At 42.2% G+C, this 21,785-nt stretch overlaps 1 protein-coding gene across 7 annotated transcripts in view; it reads right to left on the bottom strand.

Moving 5' to 3' along the window:
* The window catches only part of MEF2C (myocyte enhancer factor 2C), a 140,477-nt gene extending 126,311 nt beyond the window's left edge, over positions 1–14,166 (bottom strand). For 5 of the 7 annotated variants that reach the window (XM_068422931.1, XM_068422939.1, XM_068422929.1 and 2 more), the window contains exons 1-2: positions 13,985–14,166; positions 3,579–3,677 (exon numbers count right to left, since the gene is read on the bottom strand). The gene's annotated coding sequence lies outside the window, so the exon portion shown is untranslated. The remainder of the gene's footprint in view (positions 1–3,578; positions 3,678–13,984) is intronic. The other 2 variants (XM_068422935.1, XM_068422938.1) reach the window with 1 other exon arrangement.
* Between the last annotated feature and the right edge of the window lie 7,619 nt (positions 14,167–21,785).

Genomic DNA, 21,785 nt, shown 5'->3' with positions numbered 1-21,785 from the left:
CACTACTTTAATTATGTATATGGTATGCAGAATAAATCACTGAACATCAGCACCTCAATCAAGCACTTTTTAAATGATAATTGCATCTTGGGCGAATCAATCTTTCCATTCCTGACATTTTGCTAATTTTAGTTTTGCGGTGGGGGTAACGGCATCTGCCGCACGCAAAACCTCATGACAATCCTTTATTACACCGAGCGGAGACAACACGGCGAGCCGGCGCCCGCTGGCGAGGTGCGGAGGACGGCACGGCCGCTGCGAGCAGCGCGCAGCCCGGCGCACCCGCGCCCGCTGCGCTGGGGCAGGGCCGGCCGGCGCCCCGCGGGGACCGAGCCAGCGTGCGGGGAGCTGCGGGGCGGGGGTCCCGAGTGTCCCTCCGCGTCCCCACCCCGACACGCCCGCGCCCACCCGCGGGCACGCAGCCCTCCGACACCCCCCGGGGTGGTTCCGGGCCAGCCCCGCGGAGGGGAGGGCGGCGAGCGGGGGCTGCAGCCCCGCGGCCATCGCCCTCGGCACCCCCGCGCCGGCTGCGGAGCGGAGCTGCGGTCCCCCGGCTTCCGCACCCCCCCGAGGTTCCCTGCCCCAGCTCCTCGCACCTTTGCCCGGGCTCCTTCTCCGGAGCCCCCCCGCCTGCTGAGCAGCCCAACTTGCCAAACTCATCAGGCTTCGTATCCCACCGCGGGGGGCTTCCCCCCGGCGCGCCGCGCTGGAGCCATCCCGATGGCAAAGTTTGGGGCACCACCACCTTCGCCAGGGAGGAACGCTGGCCAGATACAATCCCGCTGGCCTGACACAATCCCGCTCGCCTGAAACAATCCCGCTCGCCCGACACAATCCCGCTCGCCCCCTCGTACAGGGCCCGGCTGCCGGAGACGGTCCCTTGTCAGACTCACCCACAGAAATGCAGCACCACCAGCACACCGTGTAAAAGGACAGGAGGTTTTTCTTTATAGGTTCATTCGCTTTTAAAACCGGGCTGAAAGGACGGTGCTGTATGGGAGCCTGAATCCAGATTAAGCACATGCAATAATTTGTGAGTGAAGCTGGACATTGCAGATACTTGTTTTAATTTCTACGTAGGTAGCAAACTTTTATGATCCTTTGAGAGCAGCAGGGGAGTGTATAAAGGCACAGACCATTATTTTTAGGATAGATTAAGGTACTGGAAAAAGGAAAAGCATGCTGATAAAACCGAATGACTGAACTCAAACAACAGTGATAAATATGCGTTCGGTTTATTTTAATACAAGTCCTTGGTCTCGCAGTCTTTTCCCCTACAAACATCTCATTGGGCCACTGACCTACTTCTGAAGTTCTGTGTTTGACAGTGAATAAATGCCTTTTCACTTCAACCGTACTTCTGAAAACATGGATGCTCAAAGCACAGTCAGAGCAAAACGAAGCTAAGGCAGCTCTAACAAGCACCCTGCAATTGCTCTCAATGCAGATCCCTAGAGAATACCCGTTAGCGACTGCAGGTCTCACCATGCCCTACTCTGTCTTGGAGAGAATTAGCTACACAGTGGACAACTCTCAACAGACAGACAGTTACGTGCTGTAAATGCACCCAGAACAACATCAGTAACAGCAATCCTGATGTGCCTAGAGCCACCAGGCAGGCAGACACAAGCCAAGCACATCGTATACGGTGGTGAGAGGGACATATGCTCGGCAGTGTCAGCAGCGGAGCGCGGGAAACGTTGGGGAAGAAACACTTCCTCAGCCTCAGGTTTGGCATGAAGCGCAGCAGGAAAGAAATATGGAATGGTTACATGGGTTGTGCCCTTGCTATGCCTCTTCTGCAGACAATTTTGGTCTCCCAGCACAGCACCCAACTATCCAGTAATATTCATGTTTTCTTAGTGGCAAAAATAGAAAACTGTGTTAAGGCTTCACACTTTCGTGCTCTAATTGAAAATGACTGTCATCTGCTTTATTTTATGCAGGATATGTAAGTTTTCAGGTTTTTGGCTAGTTGGTAACACAGCCCTTCAACTGGCAAGACAGGACACGAGCACCGTCATATCTTGAAAGCAATTATTAGAGTAGGCAAGTATTTCAGAAAATAAAAAGTATACAGCAGCTTAGCACATCGACTACACCTCCGTGTGGGCACTCGTGGCCTCATCTTTAAATAGTTGTGACCTTCACATACCGGAGTACCTTAAAGCCCTGCCAAGTTTTTGTCACGAGTACAATTCATCAAATCCATGTAAAGGACACCTCGATGTTTAAAACAGAGTTCAGATGCTAGATGGACAAACAGATCTAAGGGGAGGGATCAGGCTTTTTCACTCATCTCAGGGTTAGATAAGGCACGGATTTGTGCAGTATCTTTTGAAGTGTTTAGGATTTTTTTTCCTCTCTTTTGCTGCATTTAATTTTAAAATCTGGAATAATTTCAAACAGTGGAAAACCTTTGTTCGGGTGTCTGTACTTGTACTGATTCTCCACAAATGCACCCTTCACAAATTTCTGGCACGAGACTCAGATCGACTCTTTTTTGCTGTCCACAGGTCATGTGTCGGTCTGCTGACAAAAATTTTTTTTTTCTTAATCCACCACCTGAGGCACGCAATGTTTTAAACAATGAGACATCAGTCAAAATGTAGTAATTATAAAATCAGATCTTCAAAGTTTTATTAAAGACTGAAGTGTGTATCCAAGTATCTCTTTCCCTTACAAGTGTGATTATCTCAAGGTAACATTTCCTTTGAAGTTGATTATCAAAGTCCGTTCTTGTTCTTTTGTGGATGCAGAACACATCTTTCCCTCAGGAGAAAGGAGATTGCCATCTTACATCTTTTAATGGCGTTTAAACTGAAAAGCAGTAAGGTTACTATGAAATGATCCACCTCCTTTGCATCTTCACCCCGGGGTGGCTTGGTTTCTATTTTGTGTTTAAAGTTCTGCTCAACCCCACTCCACTCCACGCCTCGCTCTCTTCCACCACCTCCCTATCTTGTAAGAGCAACACAGTATAACACTTCTTCCCGTGTCTGGCTGCTTTTAAACTTGGCCCACGCTGGGTGCAGCGCCTGAAGTGAGCTTTACAAAATTATTTTAAAGTGAGCTGGGGCGGTTGCCACAGCAACCCACCCTGAGAGAAATCGAGGCTATAGATTAATCTACCCCACAAGATTATTCAGCAGTACTGTATTTGTTCTTCATTCATTCAGAATATTCCCTCAATCCATATGCTTTTATAATGAACAAAAGATGTAAACTCAGATAATTTCAAAGATAATAGGATATATATTCCAGGAGCACAATTTAAATGCTTTGCAAACCGCTGCAAAGAGCGGAAATGTACATGACTCTTTGCAAAATCATTTAATTGCAAAAAAATATTTGCAACGTAGGCACAGCTGACATATGAACTCTAAATAAAATGGCATGCCGTTACTAAGATGGTGTTATACACATCAAGCAATGATTACAGAAAGCCTTTGTCACAGGTGTACCTGTAAGTACATAATACAGCAGAGCTTGCTCTCCAGGCTTTGCTTTTAACATTAAATCTGAAAACAATAAATAGTACTTTGTAAGATTAAATGCAATAAATATTAAACACTCACCACATACACCCTCTTTATTGTCAAAATCATCCGCCTCCGATGCTTTACTTAATCTTTCCCATAGTAGTTACTTCACAGTTTACAATTCTTGTTCGGCACCTTAGACGTTTAAAAGCACAAAAGTAGTGTATTATTAAAATGCAAACCTATAGTACTTACATATATTTAAAGAGATTTATGAAACAATTTCTATAAAAAGAATACGAGTCTTTACTGATGTGCACTTAGGCCTAAAAGGAATATCACTTGTAAGTAACTCATCGTTTTCAGCAGCTGTAATAAACTCCATCTGAATCCTACCTTAGGGATGTTACACCATCAATAAAATTACAAAATATTGATCTTGGACGGTACTCATCCTCCAATCGGTACTTAGAAAATTATTTATACTTTTATGTGCATTTTGGAAAAACGCGTCTGTCTCATTGTTTAATAAATGCCAATTTAAAAGTCCAGGCCAAATGCTAAACTGTTAAAGCTTGACATATTAATTCCTGCCTTGTTTTAAGGACAGATCTCTGCTGTGCCACCACCCAGGGACCCGTCTCCTCGGGCCTGCCTCGAGGAAGGCGACACAGGGTAACATCGGGAGAACCTTTTTTAACCCAAACACCCGTTTTTCTGTGTGCCTGTGGCTGTGATGAGGGGGTCCCACGGACACCTGGATGTACACTCAGTCTGGAAGGGGTGCCCGCTCCGGCCTCCGCTCCGACCCCTCGCACCCTGGGCGCAGATCCGCCTGCCCTGCTGACACCTCCCCAAGGCTGGGCTGCCGTTCGTTTATGTACCGATTTATTTCTCGGGGCTGGGGTGTCCCGCTCGGAGCGGGAGGCAGGCGAGGCACGGCAGCCCCAAGTACCCCACGGCATCCCCAGGTAACGCCGCCGGCCGCCATCTCCTCAGGCAGCGCGGCCCCACGGCCGCCCGCCCCGCCCCCGCGCGGGCACCGCCTGAGGAGACCCCGGCGGCGGCGGCGGGGCCCGGCCCGGCTCGGCCCCGACCCCGGCCATGAGGGGAGGTAGGCTGCCACGTGTGTACGGGGAGGGCCGGCGGGGCGGTGCCGGCGGTGCGCGGCCCCCGGGGGCGCTCCGGCGGTGCCCGGGTGCTGCAGCTTCTCCTCCTCCTGCCCGTTTCCGCGGAAAGGCGCTGAGGCGGGCGGGGGGTTGGTGTGAGCTCGGGTGGTCTCGGTGGGGTAGGGAGGCAGGGAGCGAGGGATGCGGTAGCGATCGCGCTGCCGAGGAGCAGCGGCAGCCCCGTGAGGCGGTGGCTGTTCAGCACGGGCCGGGAGCAGCACAGGAGCAGGCGGTGCCGGCCGAGGGCTGGCTCCGGGGGAGGCTGGCAGCCAGCCGCAGCCTGGTTTCCCCGCAGCGCTGTCCCCATCGTGCCCCTCCGGAGCCGTTCACAGCCTTGGCAGTACGTTGCCCACCTCTCCAACCTTTGGAATAAATGAGTGTTTGGGGAGACTGAGGTACAGTCTGCTGAACCGTGCGGTGCGCGCAGCCCTTGGGGCGCGCGTCATGGCGGCCAAGGGCCAGGCTGGCGAGGTGCGCTGCTGCCCACCGGCCCAGGGCCGGGTGTTGGGGATCCAGGGGTGCCGTGGCCTGCAGGATGCACGGACACGGGGCTTCGAGCGGGGCCGAGGCCGGGGCAGCCGAGGCAGCACGTGGCCGGTGGTGGGAAGGGCGTGGCGGGAGGCTTCGCGGTGCTCAGCAGGCCGCACGTGAGCGTGCATGGCGGCCTGGGCCGTGGCGGGAGCGGGGGTCTGGCGAGACAGCGTGAATCGTGTTTGTGGTCTCGATGGATGGCTTGGAGGTGGGATAATCTGGGGTGTTATCTGTTACTTTCCAGGCATTTGGAAAGTTGTTTTTTCAGTGCCCCCTTTCTTTAAAAAAGTGAGGTTTTTTCGTGCTCCCTTGCAAATATTTTCAAGGGCCTTTGCAGGGAAGAGGCTGATTGTAGAGGGGAAAAGGCTGCCAAACGCACTAAGTCAACAATGAAAAGGGGGTTGGTTTGTTTTGCTAAATTGATCCAGATCTAGTAATCTGAAGTGTTTCATTGTAACAAAAGGCAGTCTCTGAAACTGTAGTTAGCAAGTTGATATTGTCCTTTAAATATCTCATAAACAGTTGTCCAAAGATTATTTTTATCTAAGAATTTTTTTACTGTAATGTTTGTTTTTTTTTTCTTTTTTTGACAGTGGTTTAAAACTAGAGATAGGAGGTAACTTCTTTGTAGACAAATATGTTTTCTTTCAAAGATTAGATATTACTAAAATTGTCCTGAAAGTGCAAAAATAGTATTTATTACTTTGTGAAAGACAACAGAGACTAATACAAGAACCAGATCTGGACCTAGTAATAACCACTCTTTTTGTTTGCCACACATAGTTTTTAGAAACAAATACTTAAGGTCTGTCATTTGAAAATGAGGCTGAATTTGTTTCTGAAGGAGTTAACAAACTATAGAAATGTTGAATCTCATGCTTGGCATGGAACAGGGATGCTGCGGGGCTCATGCACCGTATCCGAAGTCCCCTGAAGTCCTGTTGAAATCCAGTGCACTGTGATAGGTCTCAAATGAGACCCTAAAATGGAAGCTTGGGCCTACGTCAGTGGCCACCCAGATCCTATTCCTGCCTCGGAATTAATATTTGAATATGCTGTAACTCCAGTTCCTGTGTCAGCCACTGCGTCTCTGTAAGATATTCAGATGTCCTCATCATCCTATGACAACGTTCCACCAAATGTATATAGTTTATATATATACCCATATATATTTTAGGAGGGCAACACTTGTGTTGTCAATGACCTTACTTAAGTGTAACTAAAGGAAGAATTTAACCTACTAACCTTTCCCCTGTTGAGATTTAGGGACTCCAAAAATGTGTGTCTAGACTTGCATGGAAGAAATGTGTCAAGGGTTTTGAAGTTCTTCAGTGCAAGTCAGAAATCGGCAAGCAAAACTTCAGTCTCAGACAAACGCAAAAGCTCAGTAACCAGTTTCAGTTCTGCCCCACCACCCCCCGTCTCTTCTGACATAAAGTTAATTAGGTGAAATTTCAAGCTAAATGGGCTTTTTTCCTATGCAAAAATATAAAAATAGATCAAATATGAGCTTAGAGTGGAAATTTGGAATCAATTCCCCATCTTAATAGGGTTTAAGTACAGGAATGTATTTGAAGAATAATTTTGGAAATGTTGTCATTTTCATGAACTGCTGTTCATCAGTCTGATTATTCTGCATCTTCATATGTCTCAGAAACATTTTTTTTTTTAAAAGCAAGGCATTTGGTGGAAGTGTAATTTATCGTACGGTTTAATACAACTGTGATTAAAGTCTGCCTAGATTATTAAACAGCCTTCACCCAAGAAATACAATATCTTTGCTCTTCAGCTCGGTCGCTGATACAGAAGAGCACGCTGGAGGGAGACGTGCGGTGCTTTGGGGACTCTTTGTTCTGAAGGGCCTATGTCCAAACAGAGACTAAATCAGAGCAGCTGTGAGGCCGTTGGAATTTACAGAAGGGATCAGGTAGGTTCCTGCCAACTGCAGAGTACAGCGCTGGGAGTCTCTATCTTTAAAATCTTTATCTATCTTCCAGTATCTCGCACAACCTCTAGCCTTGACGCAGAGGAAGATAACTTTGTATTTCATTGTTGGTTTATGGAGCTTTGGAAGGTTTAAACCTCTTCACTGTTAGCTGGTCATTTCAACAGAAGTTTCTGCTAGGACAGTTCCCCCTGCTTCCCTCCAAGGAGAAAAGCTCACAGAAAATGAGTTTCAGAACTAGTGTTTTAAGTAAGGACCACCTTTCTCATTCCTGCTGCCACGTTTGTTTGTCTGTGTGATTGCCCCAGTGGAATAAAGAGAATGTCCCTGTGATCCCTTTTCATTTTGGGAAAGGTGTCTCGGGGGGAAGGATTTTTTTACACTGTGCATTTCTTCTTTTTTTTTTTTCTGAAATGGAATTGCCTGACTAAGGTATTGTGATATTTTCAGGTGTTTTGCCAAAAAATGCACAAAAAATATGATTGCACCCCCTTGCTAATTGTGTGACACTCGAGCATTCGTCTGTCTTGCACTGCATGATGATGCGCTACAGAAGCAGACAGCCATAGATGGCCAGAAAAGGCTTAATTAAGTGTTCTGCAGCTGCTACAAATTAGATCAGCATCTGCATCTGTGTAGACAATGAAATTCATGGTAATTTTGAGGGGCAAGCAAAGTAGAGATTTGTTTTGGATAGACCCTTAGCCACAATTCGAACAAAATTCAAATAAAACCTGTTCTGAAGGTAGAAAAACGTTGGTCAACTTCACCTCCTGTTGCTGAAGGCTGCTATGGTTCCCTGGCCTGGCTACAGATACGATTTGCAACATACCACATGAAAGGCTGCTGGTACTGTATTCCCAACTAGAAGAGGAAATGCCTTTTTTTTTTTTTTTTTTTTTTTTTTTTTGAGAAACCCAATTCTCAGGAGTTTTCCAGACTAGACTTTGAGATGTACTTTAGATAAGCACCCAGCTTTTTGGCTGTTTCTCTAACAATTTGCCTCTATTTCAAATTGCATACCACTTTTCTGGAACCAAAGTTGGAGTAAATGGTATGCGAATTTTAAAGGTCAGTCATCCTGCCTGTTGTAACAGAGTATACTGCATGGTATTTGCAGCATAAATTGAGTATAGATTACAGTAGCAATAGATCAGTACATGGAATGCAGGGATAAAGGTATTGTTGGCAAACTGTTTTATGCAGACATGCTTGTATGCAGATATTAAGCAGTAATAGGTTATTCTCTGGACATTTTGAGAAAATGCTCTGTTTTTAAGTGTTTGTAAACTCTAAATTAATGTTTTTGTTTTGGATTTGAACAGCTCCAAACACAAGCGTTGATCCGTAAATGTCTTTGAAGTGCTGCTGTAATACTAGCATTCCTGTTATCAAAACAGTAATTAATATAAAACTTTTATTAAACGTTTTAGAGAGGCCTTTTGAAGGCTGACAGCTCTTGTTGATAAGTGAAGAAGAACTTGTAACCTCTGTGGCCATAAAATGTAATTGCACAATAGTTGGGTCAGCTTTTAGATGTGCTTATGCCACTTACGTTCGTCTATATTAAAACTTCCACAAGCCTCCAGCTGTGATGTCATTGGTTATAACTCTTCCCATGGAAGCACTTTAAAAAGTTGATATTACTGAGGTTAAAAGGAAGCTAAGCCTCAGAGGTCATGTTTGGATATGTACTTTGGTTTAGATGTATTTCATCTGAAGTTAGTGTTGCTGTTGTATGATCTAGTTTGAGCATCTTTGCACAGCTCCTGTATGGTACAGACAGATTTAGGTTCCTGTTTCATTCTGTAAGCCTGTGCCGGTCGGACCACCAAGATCTGATTTCAGCAATGACTTTACAGATAGCTACACTGACGTGGTTTAAGAAGAAGAAACCTGGTTCCTAAACCAAAGAAGTTTCTGAAATTGAGGGTTATTATTTTTGTCAGGCAAGTAAGGACCATACAGAGACAACTTCAGTGCTTTTTTTATTAACCGTCCAACCAAATATGTATTGAAACCTCTTGAACTGGCCCACCAACTATGTCATTACCCTCTCCGTTTTTAAACTCTCAGTGACACTTAAATAAGTTATGGTGGCACTAGTGTTTGTCTTTACCTGCAAGGCCCCTTTCCGCTAATATCTCTAGACATAACGTAGTTGTCCTCTTGGCTGTGACTCAGATAAAGGAGTCAGGGCTGGAGAACAGGTACATATTTGGAAGGGAATTAATGAGATTTTCTGGTTCTTAAGTGAGACTGAACAGTCTTTTGAGGTCTAGGTATTAAGGTAGGATGAAGATGGGGCAAAAGGCATCTGGGCAGAAATAATTTAAGGAGGACTGCCCCTAATGGGGATAGACAGGTTAAGAATTTCTGAATTCAAGTGAGATTCAGTGAGGAGTTCGTGTATCCTTTTTGCAGATTAAACCTAGCAGTTTTGAAACTGTTTCAATTGTTTCTCCCAGGAACAAAGGAACAAGTGCTTCTTTACCCTAAATGGGAGCCAGTTCCCTCATATTTCTGAGGAAGAATACAAACAAAAATCTCATTTCAGTGAGGTTGTATGTGCCTAGGATCTAAAGTGCTATCAAAAGCATAGCGGTTGAGGATTGAATGGTTAACGAAGTCAGTCAATACAAGGGCACATAATTAAATGGATAGCCATATCCTTCCAAGGGCAGGAACTATCTCCTGATATACAAGAAGATTCTTTCACAATCTCTTTTATTTTTCTCAGCATTAGTAGACTCTTCATTAATTTTTATAATTATTGCACACGATACTAATTTGTTATTACCAAGCATTCTTCTACAATAATTTCAAACTCAGGAGATGGATTGATACTGGGGAAAGGGCTATTTGCATGTAGTTAGGTTGGATAGAGAATATCCTGCAACCACTTAAGAAAGCAAAGAAAAAATAATGAATGCTGCACATATCTATAGCAAAAACTATAGGAACCATTGATTTTGTGTACTTCCATATCATTATTGTTATAGCAATAAAAGATCTAGAGAGAGATGACAAGTACTGGGGGAATAGCTTTTTTTTTTTTTAAAAAAAAAACCCCAAACAATCCAAAAATCAAACAACCCAGATACAGAAAGGTTTGTTTCACTGAATTCATCCTTAGCAGCTGGGTATCATACAATTCAGCTTTTAATTTTTTTCCCTGACAGATGCTGTGATGTTTCATGGTGCAGTGCATCAACTACATGAACATTAGATTGAACTTCATATGCTGTGAGCACTTTTAAGTACATGTGTAGAACTATCGTTACTATGTTTATATTTATGAACGAAGCAGTAGTTTCATTCATTCTGTGCAGTTATTTTACATGCTTCCAGCAAACTAGTATACCTTAGCTTAAATCTAGATGTTTATCCTTTGTAAGCTGTATTTATTGAACTTGATTTTAAATCCAGTGCCTTTGGAGTTATGCATAGAATGAACTGTTGCCTTTGTCTGTATTGAAAATTTCTTAAGTGGTGCTTTCAGAACTTGCCTCATAATGCTAGTTGCTTTCAAAGGAACAAAACCCAATTTGACTACGCAATAATTTGTTAGTAGTTTCAGTGGAGAATGTATCTGTATGCTGTGATACAGGGTGTGCTGCAAGGCACGTGGTAATGTCCACATTACCTTGTTTATGGTGAACTGTACAGCGCAACAGCATTTTTGAAATGGGATAGCAGGGAGGAGCTGCGAGCAGTTGTGGGGAGTGGTATGGGAATGCTGGGGGTGTCTGTGCAGTGGGGTGCAGGGTGGGGAGTGGCTGCAGAGCAGTCCGTCTGCAGCCCCGACAGCAGCTCGGGGGTGAAGCCCACGGGTGAGGCAGTGGCTCTGTATGTTGCCAGCAGACTGGCAAGGAGGAGAGTTCTCCACTGCTTCCTAACGTGCGTGTGTGCCGGTGGTTTTCAGGGAGATGGTCTCAGACCAATATCCAAAGAATTTTCGAACAAAAAAATGAATTCATAAAAGTCCATGAAGAAAGTTATATATATTTTGTAGAACAAGATTTTGCTTACTGTTCCAAGGGAAAAATAATTTTAAAGTGTATATATAGATACTTATGTATATGTACATACACACCCACTTTAGTTTTATAATAGAAATATAAAATGGAAAATTTGCATGTTTTAAATGCTCATATATGAAGCAGTAATTAAGGCACTTAATCCTACTTTTTCCTTGTAGTTTTTATCATGCAGTTCATCTTCTTATCTAACTCTTAAATGCAACTTCATCACCTTCAGTGGAAAGTGTCCAGTTTTCACCAGCTTAGGTGAAAGGGGAAGGCGGCACGATATGCTTTGAAAATACCATGTAACACTGTATGAAAAGCCTTGAATTAACTTTTGAACAACACAACACAGAGTCACTGAATTGCGATTTTTGCCAGAGCTCTGTGGTTAAATCCCATTTTATATTTACACGCACTATGGAATAACTAATATAGATGTCTTCCTGACACTAAAGCTTGGATTTATTGGAAAAAACAAACATGTGGTTGAAAGCTGAGCTAGGCTGTAGCTTCTCAAAATAAAAGAGATAAAAAGATAGTTGTAGAATAAAGTGCCCTAGTTTACAAAACAGACAACAGAGCTCCTGGTTAATGGGGAATAGTTCGTACAGAAATAAATGAAGGTACCAGGCATTTTAGGGCTGATTCTGTTTCTAACTGGAATGGTAGTAAAGTTTCAGTGAATTAAATAAGGTTTTTCTGTTTCTTAATCTCCCAATATTTCATTAATAATAGAAATACTTCAGAATTTCACTTAATGTGCCTAAGTCTGATGTTGAGAAAAATAAGAAACAGAAATGCCAATAAAGGGCAATCATTTAAGTTTAAAGGTATAAATTATCTAGTGTGTAATCTCTACCTTTTACAACATTAAACAATCTTTTTTTTTAGAAAAGTAAAACATTCTCTGCTGAAGTTTTATTTTGCAAAATAGTCTTTTCCCCAAACGCAGTGAAATATAGACTAACTTAATGGAATTTTGTGAGATTATTCAGGAGTTTGTCACGTTAATGACTGTTTCTGGGCCTTTAAAATCGATATGGTAAAATGCTGACAAACTTACAATGTACAGAATTAAAGGCTCTAAACCAAAGGTGATATGTTTTTCTTGGTTAGCATAGCATGTGCAATGTCTAGTTAACTCTAGGAACTGCCGTTACTATTTACTGTCTTTGGATTTAACAGTGCTTGGTTTTAATGGCTGTTTCGGGGGTTTGGTTTCCATACATTACAAATGTTATGCATGAAACAGCGATGTTTTACAGGCATTGTTTAGTTCAAAGGCAGCTCTAGTTTTGGTGTTTTTGTTTTGTTTTACGTTTCATACTTCATCCGAGAAAATATCTTTCATATTTAGAGGTTTACTTTATACTTTGACTAGTCATGTTTTATTCTCCTGGTCTTTTATTCTCACACACAGTAGGATATTCTTGCAGCAAACAAAATTGTGGTTATTTTCATGTAGCACATTCCAGAAACAAAAGTAATCTCTGATGTGCTTTTTCTGTCTCCCAAAATGTGGAAAATGGACAAGGACTAAGGCCTGATCTACCTCTACTGAGGTCGGAGTTCCCTGTCAACTGTACTGGTCCCACGCCAAGCAGCCTAGCTGAAAAAAATCACAGATCAGGGATGTTTAAAAGGGCCTCAGGTATTATTATTCAGCCTAATCTTAGGCTGCCCGTTGCTGATAAATCATTTATTTTGACACACGGGGAATATCCACTACAGAAATAGTTTTAACTGTATATTGACGTATGATTCCTTTCTTTCTCCCATTAGTGTCTTCTATGGTGTGCACGCGAATTGTGAATATGGAATCTGTTTACTCAAAAAGATTCATATGGTCAAGTTTTCTGTCTGTTTACTTGCTTAAATAAATGTTTTCAATTTAACACAACAATTTGTAATGAATACTGTGAAACAAAGTTAAAAGAATGAGTTCTTGAAATAGAAATCATAATAAAAATGCTTTTCTCCCCTCCAAAATATTTATTTTAGCAAGTGGTCACATTTTCCTACATTTTCACATTAATTGAAATCTTATTGTTCTAGAAAAATAAATCTTTTTTCCCTTTGTCTAGTTACCCAGCTCTTACGCAAATTAAAGAATACACACACGGGCATAATTTGTGGTTTTCAAATAAGGAAAATTGGGTAAATTCATGATATCTTTAAAAAGCAGCGTGCCAAGCAGCGCTGTCATGTAGCCTCTGTTTTGTAATTTACCTTTTCACTTTAGCAAAAGGCAACAGTTTTGTGTGATAATCCTTTGATTACTGAGTTTTGTAAAATGTTCTCAGGATTGTTAATTTCACTCCCTTATTTATTACAAAGTAATCTTCTGTTGACGTTCAGAAGGAGTTTCTAAGGCTGTGGAATGTCTGCTGCAGCTCCAAATACCGGGAACAGTCTACACGCAGACACACATCCTTTCTATTTATTTGGAAATTACCAGGATAACTCATGTATTTTAAAGGAGGCAGGTGGGGGGGCACAGAGTGCACCCCCAGTGCTGTCTGACTTCTGGCATTGCTGTATGTAATCCTCCATGTTCTTTCCATTCAGATTCACAGAAACAAGTCTGAAAGAAACTGACTATAAATATCCAGTCACTTTCAAGAAACTTTTCTTGGCAACAGAAGCTAAAATCATGCACCGTATCAAATAAAATGCGAAGCATGCTACAAAGCTTATCTGCTTTCTCTTGAAGAAAGCTTTGTGAGCGTAGCCACGAGCCTGGAGCTGAATCATCCAGTGCTGCGGCAAGCAGAACAACTCCAAAGACTTAAGAATCATTGTTTAATCGTTTTCTCTATTAAAACTCACCAGTGCCCTTCTTCTGCTTCTCCAGGAAGGTGTACCCGTCAGCACCTGCTGAGGGCTTCGTTGATCAAACTGGCAGGTAAAAAAATTCCTGTAGAATAAAGCCAGACCAGCTGGCTTTGAAGAGAAACCCCCCAGTTTGGGTTGTGTTCGCCTCACTCACCCTCTGCTCCGCAGCCCCGGGCTTTTTCTCCCTTGGTTGTTGACCTGTAGGCTGCGTGATGCGGGCGCACAAGTGTCTGGCAGGCCAAGGTGCACCTGCTTCTGTCAGTCCCGAGTAAATTTAGCTGTAAAAGGTATCGCTGACAAGCAGACCTTTGTCAGCGCTGGCAAACGAACACAGCGTTACCGTCCCCCCTCAAAGTACGCTGCGAGTTCAAATGGAAAATATCAAATCGGTCGTCTTATCCGGGAATCGCTCCTTCGAGAAGAAGGAAGGCCAGATTGCTTGCACGTGGCAAAAAACTTTCCTCTTCTACGTAGATGTTAAAATTACAGTATTCCAAGAATAATCTCTGAACAAGTTGGGTTTTTGTTCTATTAATTGTGGCTGGAAGGAAACTTTTTTTAATGGAAATACAGCACACACATATTTCAGTTCAGGTTATTAAACTGTGTTAAGTATTGAAGTTGATTGCCTTTCTTTTCACTAACTCATTGTGCTTTCTTATCCGAAGAAATATTAGAAGACTAAAACCTCTCAAATAGGAGGCATTAATCTCATTCCCAAAATTAGAAAGCATGCAGTGTTGAGAGACTGGATGTCAAAATTACATGTTCGTAGCACTTATGCAGTGGGAATCTAGGAACCAACCACTTTTAAAATGGGAGCTAAAGTAAACGGAGACTCTTCTGAGAGAAGCGATCAAATCTTGGTGTTCTTATCCTTATTGGATTAAGGTAAGGGTATTTATCATTTATATCTGGCCCTTGCTTTTTTTTTCCTTCCTGGAAGTGGCTTCCGATGATTGAAATAGAAAGATGTAATTTGCATCAGTATGTCTTCTTGCACAGTTAAAAAAAGCTACCAACATAGGTTTGCCAGGACTAGTAGTAGCATACCTACGTACTCAGTTTTCTGCTTGAAACCTATGTCATGAACAACTTTAAGGAAAAATTTCAAAAGTGTGTATTTTACCACAATATGCGGTTTAAAAAGAGCACAATGTTCCTTCTAAAAAAGTGATGATAAAAAGTGTGGGTCAGAAGCCCTTTGTAAAATAAACAAGGTTCCTATTTACTTACTTGTATAAACAACCACTCACCAAGCTGTATGTCTCTGCAGGGGCACCCTTTCAGATACAAACACGGACCTGACTGGCATCATCCTGTATCCATGGAAACGTTTTAAGTACCTCTGTCTCAATATGTACTTCTCTTATTCAAGGTTTAAAAGCTGAGTGCCAAATAAGTAAGTGGTTTTATTTAATAATTATACAGGAGGTACTTTGTGGAAGCCTGGTGCTTGGGGTTTGTATCTATCATAATAAAGATCTTACATTTTCATCATATTTGATGAAATCATGTGTTTCATTTCAAGCCTTCTGTCAGCTCTCATTCTTAGATTATAAACAATGTTCAAAAAGTCCTAATGAATGAAAATTCTGAAATTTTTGATGATCCATTACTGTTTGAAAAACAATGATCATAGTTCGTATAACCATCAGACTTAGGCACTGCTCTGATTGCATAAAACTAGTCTGTTTTTCTGACTTTCTGAAAAAATACTAAGCAGTCAGGCTGTTTTCTTTTGGAAGCAGCCATACCCACCTATATTGCTGTTTAGTGGGTCACAGAAGTTAAGAGCTTAACAATTGTCTCGAAACCGAACTAGAAGGCTGAAAATAAAAGGAGGTACTTTACCACAGATGTACGTCAAATGCAAAACTATAATTTTCCTATTAAAATACATCTGCCCCACTACTTAGTTAAAATAGCAAAACAAAGAACTAACAGAAATAAGGGGGGTTTTGTCTCCATATTTCCATGCAGAGAAAGAAGCATAGGCATGAACTACATTTATTTTCAAAACTTACCATTCTGAAGAAGATCCTTTGCAGACCAAATGTAGTTATTTCAAAGTTGCCTTGGCTCAAATTCAAAACTCTTCTGGAATTCCACCTATTAACTGGTGCAACTGATGTGTGTTTTTGATGTAGTTTGATTTACAAAGTATGAAAATGGGTGATTGCTATCCACTAGTTAACATTCTGTATGTATTTTTTGAAAATCCTGTCTTAATTTTGTTGATGGGAAACATTTTTGCCACCTGGGCCAGGTTGTAACACTAAAATGCCTTGCTAATTACAACCGCTATCAGCAAAACACATTTCTGTCTAGAAAGATCCAGTAGTTCTCACTGAAATCCAACTGGTTTAGAGCCTTGGTTTGCTAAGTTTGTAGCTCTGCATATTATTTTCATTTGCTGCTGTTACTGTTTTTATTTCCCACCTTGTCTCGACAACCCATTCCCTGCTGAGTGCAGATGGCACAAATGATCTCTCCACTGATTAGGCTGGAACAGCCTTTTTGGAAGCTCCGTAAAACTTTGCTATCTAATGAAAGTTGTTACCTTTTCACATGCTAGATTCTCCATATCAGGCTTATGCTTTTATTTATGTATATACATTGGCAAATGTGTAAAGATTTTTATTTAAGAAGGATGATTGTGGTGTGGGCCAGTTGAACCTGCTTGACTTTCTGTGAAAGCTTCAGCGGGTGATCTGCCTGTGGGCTGGCCCATGCGTCCTGCAGATTGCCACATGAGACCTAGGATTGTGATTGCTCTCAAGAACTTTTACTCTGAGCCAACTAAGCATATCAGAGAGGTGAAACTTTCAGCCTCCGGGGAAGGATGCAGCACGCATGTCAATTTTGTACCTTTCCCTTCTATCACGTGCCTGTCCTTGCTACAAGGTCGAGGTTGCTGGGGTTCTAACTGGGGAAGTAGAAAGAGAGACTACTCTCAGCTCAGCCCTCTGTGCATTCAGACTGATGTGGACAAGGAAGGTCTGACCTTGTTCACCATCCTGAACAAATAAAATTCCAGTTATGTACTTGAATGGCAGGACTGCTCAGGTGTGCTGCAAAATGCAGTGGAGGCTGGGCTTGACCCTGCTGCACTGAAATCGAGGAAATGAGATTTGCCCTGTTGCCCCTGTGTAACGGGCAAAAATCTGATTCTTCCTAGCCACAGATCTCGGGGAAAGAAAGGGATGAGGAAAAATGATAGTGGTATCACTTGGGCACATAAATCTTCATCTAAGTAATATGTTCTCAGCTTTATGATTTTTAGCTTTTTAATCCAAGATGTCTTTTTTTCTAGCATTTGTTAAAGAATCACTTCCAAAATGCTAGAAAGTCAGCCTGAGCATATTGCAGATAAAATCTGTCTCCCTTCTCCATCACGTAAAATAGAGATACAACATTTGGCCTATATTCAGTTTTTCAGGTGCTAAAAAGCTATGACAAAACTGCACAGATCGTATGATAATGGGCATATTATACAACTCTAGATCATCATATGCCCAACTTATTATTACTATTTTAGTTTTCCACAGACCACTTTTATAGCGCTGTCAACTTACATGTACTTCACAAACATAAAGGCTCATTTCATGCTTTTTGAATTTATAGATGAAATACAAATAAGTGGGGAAAAAAACCAGGAAAACATTTAAGAATACAGCAGAGGCGTAGGGAGTAGTGCTGTGAAAAGAACAGTGAGCTGAGTTGTTTGAAGGCTTTTAAAGATCATCAGCAGACTAAAATGTAGACAAAGAATTCTCCAAGGAGCACCTCCTGTTATTTTGGAGCCATCAGAGTGAAAATGGGCCCTGAATTCTGACCCTCCCATGCTTGAAACATACCCAGCTGAAAAGGTCTGAGAAAGAAACCTGTCTGATTAAAAACCAGCTGCATTTGAGGAACTCGTACACAACAAAGATGGCTCAAATTTGGGCTTCAAAAGGGGTGGGAAAGCTGAAAACACAGAATCTGCTTCCACTGGTGGGAGCAGACAGTTGCTAGGAGGGAAATACACAGTTACAATAGGAATGTGATACAGTGTGAAACCCCCCATTCATAAATGCACTCAAATACACGCATGCAGCACCAAACATAGGTATGTGAAATTGCATGTGGCCTTCCCTATATCATTGTACAGAGCCCGAAAGCTGAAAGAACATAAGCATACATTTGGCAAGTGAGAGGGAGGGCAATGTTGTGTATGTTTTCCTAGTACAGATGAGGAGCTGGGATTTTGTTCCTGAAGAGAAAGTAAACTGCAAATTACATGGGCAGTAGAGGTGTGGCAGGAAAAATGTGAGTTTAGCTGCAGCATTCTGAATAGTTTTGAGAGAAGGGTGTAGGGCAGGGTTAAGGTAGATAAGGTGAGGTGTCTGTCCATTTAAGTGGCTGTTAGTGGTGGGGAGCCACATTTCGAAGTAGAGGTGCTTTATTTAGGAAAGTTGCACATTGAAAGTTCAGAAACATGTAGGTCTGTAAGTTAAGAAAGAATGGAGTAAATACAGAGTGAGAGAGGAGATAAGAGAAGGAGTCAGAAGGAAGAGATGGTGTTTAAATAGGAATAATTCTCTTTGTGGCAGTGGCTGTTTGTAGCCATAGGGAGATGCATGCTGTATTGCAGAAACAGATTTGGCATAAATGCAGCTGAGGGCAGGGAAAAAGACAATCACGGAATCACGGAATCATGGAATACCAGGCTGGAAGGGACATCAAGGATCATCTGGTCCAACCTTTTTTGGCAAAAGCACATCTCTCAGAGTGAGGGAAGGAGAAAACTTTGGAATATGCTTCTCTACTTTTCCATTTTTATGTCCTAAAATGAAAACAACTTTTCAAAAAGGAAAATTAAAACCACTGAAGGGGAAGGGTAGACAGGTGAATGAGAGAGGAGAATGTGACCTTGCAGTGAGTTACCAGTTCTGCTGAAATACCATTTCTGGGAGCACTGTATACACACCTATACCTCAAATCCGCCCACCTCTAGACGTTCTTTAAAAGATCTAAGAGAAACTATGGGCAGAAGTTACTAATGTAATCAGAGGAAGTAATTTCTGACAGATGCAAGAATACTGTGTAGCCAGTGTGTTTGTGTAGCATAATATGCAAAGCATAAAGGCAGGAAGGGGTGAAAGGACAAGGTACAGCCCAGCCGTGGTGTTCCACAGAGGGCAGCCGCTGCGCAGCCTTGCACAGGCTGCAGCGCTGGCTCTGTCGCGTCGGGTTCGTTAGATGATGGGCTGATTCCATAGGAAGGCCTGTTCCAGGAGCTACAAATACCTAACCCAGAACAAACCTGCCTTACTAGATTTTGTCAGCATTGTAAAAACCAAAAGGCAATTCTGGGATACACGTGGATGGATCTGTGTGATTGCAGTGAAGGAGTGGAAGCAGTGTGAGCAGCTGCAGTCTGTGGGAGCTCAGGTACGTATATGCCATTAATTTTAAGTGTGCTCCAGGATTCTGTCAACAGAGGAAAGAAAGGAGAGCTTCCCCGGGAATGTTTACTGCAGAACAGTTACACTGATTATAAGTTACTTTAAATTAATAAATTAATAGTGACCCTCTCTGCCAAAGTATGATTTATTACAGACTGATCTGCTGTTTTGTATAACTGTTTTACATACTAATTGCCAGTATAGTTGCCCAAGAATTGAAATATAAATATGATAGGGAGTGATTCATAGACAGTATCTAAAAGCAAAACCAAAAACCTCAAAATGTTACAAGCTTTTAGAACGAAAACATTTCAGTGCAAATCAGCAATATGGTGTATTGTCAAATTAATTATTTGAAAAGGAGTATTTATAATAAACATTGGAAAGGATCAGTGGAATAAAGGGTTTCATTAAACATTACCAGTTTCATGTAAAAATGATTCAGCTCCTGGTCCTGCAAACCATTTTTCATATTTTGCTATTGTCTCCCAAACTCCTGCAAGCTCCAGTTTTACAAATATGTTCTGTTCAATAGATAAGAGATTTATTTTGCATTTGTCCTGGTGTTTGCAAAAGACGCTTACTAATGAACAAGTAAATGGACCTCCTTCTTGTTTTAAGCCTGTATGAATAGTTGATTTGAAACTATTATTTTAGGTGGATCTGGTACCACAGCCATACACAAGGTTGCCTAACATTTCTCCTTGAGTTGTTTCATTGTTTCTGAGTTGCCAAATTTCAACCATTAAGATTTAAAGTTGTCCTTTTTTTGTACGTGCTTTATCCTGGATTTTCTAGAATGATTCAGCAGTTACTTGAACAGGAGGAGAGGTATTCTAGATTACATATGTTAAAAAAAACATGTAAAGTTGTTTCACTGGGAATCTCTAACACAGATTTTGGAATAATGGAAGAAGTTCGTGGACAGTCTTAGTAATATACCTGCTGCCCGCTCAACGAGCGTATCTGCCAAAGAGAAATTCGCCGGGAAAATGCCAGGTCATGTATGCTTGTCTGAGGCTTCAGCTGGGAATCTGGCACCAAAGACGGGGAGGAAGTGATTAAAAGCTGTTGGTATGCCTATATACGTAGAGCCAACGTAGAGCTGCAGGGCAACTAATTCTGGTATTTGTGATATTTTAAGCAATGGATGTTATATTTTCACAGAATCTGAGGGCTCACTAAGGTGCGCACTAAACTGTGCATGTTCTGCTTTGACAGATGTATCAGCTGCTGTCCACTACTTATCTGCTCAGTCTCAATTTCTAATGCAAAAGGATTAATATCTAGGTTGTTCTTTCTCTTTTTATGCTTTTTTCCTGCTCCTTGGGATGATACGGGGAACTAACCTCACCTTGACTTCCTCTCTGTGTCCCACCCTCCCAGCTCTTAGTGTGGCCGCAAGCATTGTCCAGCCTTCCAACTAGCAGACAGAAAAATTTCGAGTAGAATTCATACGTTGTGAAGAACTGAGTTTTGCAGTAGCCACTTGTATGTACAAAAATGTAATTCTAATCCTCTGTTGTTTTTTGGCATTAGTGTACCATATTCACTGAGACTGAGACAAAACTGCTGCCTCTAAGAACCACTGATTTGGACAATTATCCAAAATCAGATTATAATAAATGGCAGTCTTGGGAATGTTGATTAACCTCTAAATAAATGTTACTTTGGAAAAACCCTGTCAAATGCATTAATGATAAGTTGTGAAGTAGTAGTAATTGCAGGCAAGGCGTTATAGATAACGTCGTTAATTGATACCACCCTCTCAAACATGTATATCACATCAGCTGCCATGAAGCCGGAGTGATTATAATAGTATTTACAAACAGTTTAAATACATCAGATAAGATGTGTAAAATGGAAACAGGGTGCTTGCTATGTTCAGCTCACTTGGTCATTTAATGACTTTACTTTGGGCAAATATTGCTTGGCTATTTACACTTCCAGCTTTCTGATGAGGTAAGTATATACTGAGCTGCTCTAATTAGATTTTAAGGGAATGTCATGTAGTCCAGGTTGAAGACTGTAATTAGTCCAATTAGTCTATACAGGGTGAAGTAATCAGCGAGGTCCAGGGATCACCTGGAGAGCACAGTAAGGAGCAGCAGGAGATGGGACAGGGCCAGGGCTAGAGATGAGGTTACAGCATGGCTCCTTAGTCCATCCAGGGGACAGGGTGAAGATGGGACTGGTGACAAAGCTACAACAGATCAGGCGCCTAGCCAGGAGACACCCAGCCGGGACCCACAGCAAAAGGCTAGTGTCCATCCAGAGACCACTACACTTAAAACATAGCTCTGGCTAATTAAGGCCCTGGGCTGAGCTTAAACAGATCTCCT

This window comes from Nyctibius grandis, chromosome Z (genome assembly GCF_013368605.1).
Source record: "Nyctibius grandis isolate bNycGra1 chromosome Z, bNycGra1.pri, whole genome shotgun sequence".
Taxonomy (NCBI): domain Eukaryota; kingdom Metazoa; phylum Chordata; class Aves; order Nyctibiiformes; family Nyctibiidae; genus Nyctibius; species Nyctibius grandis.
This window is presented reverse-complemented; position numbering and strand designations above follow the sequence as displayed.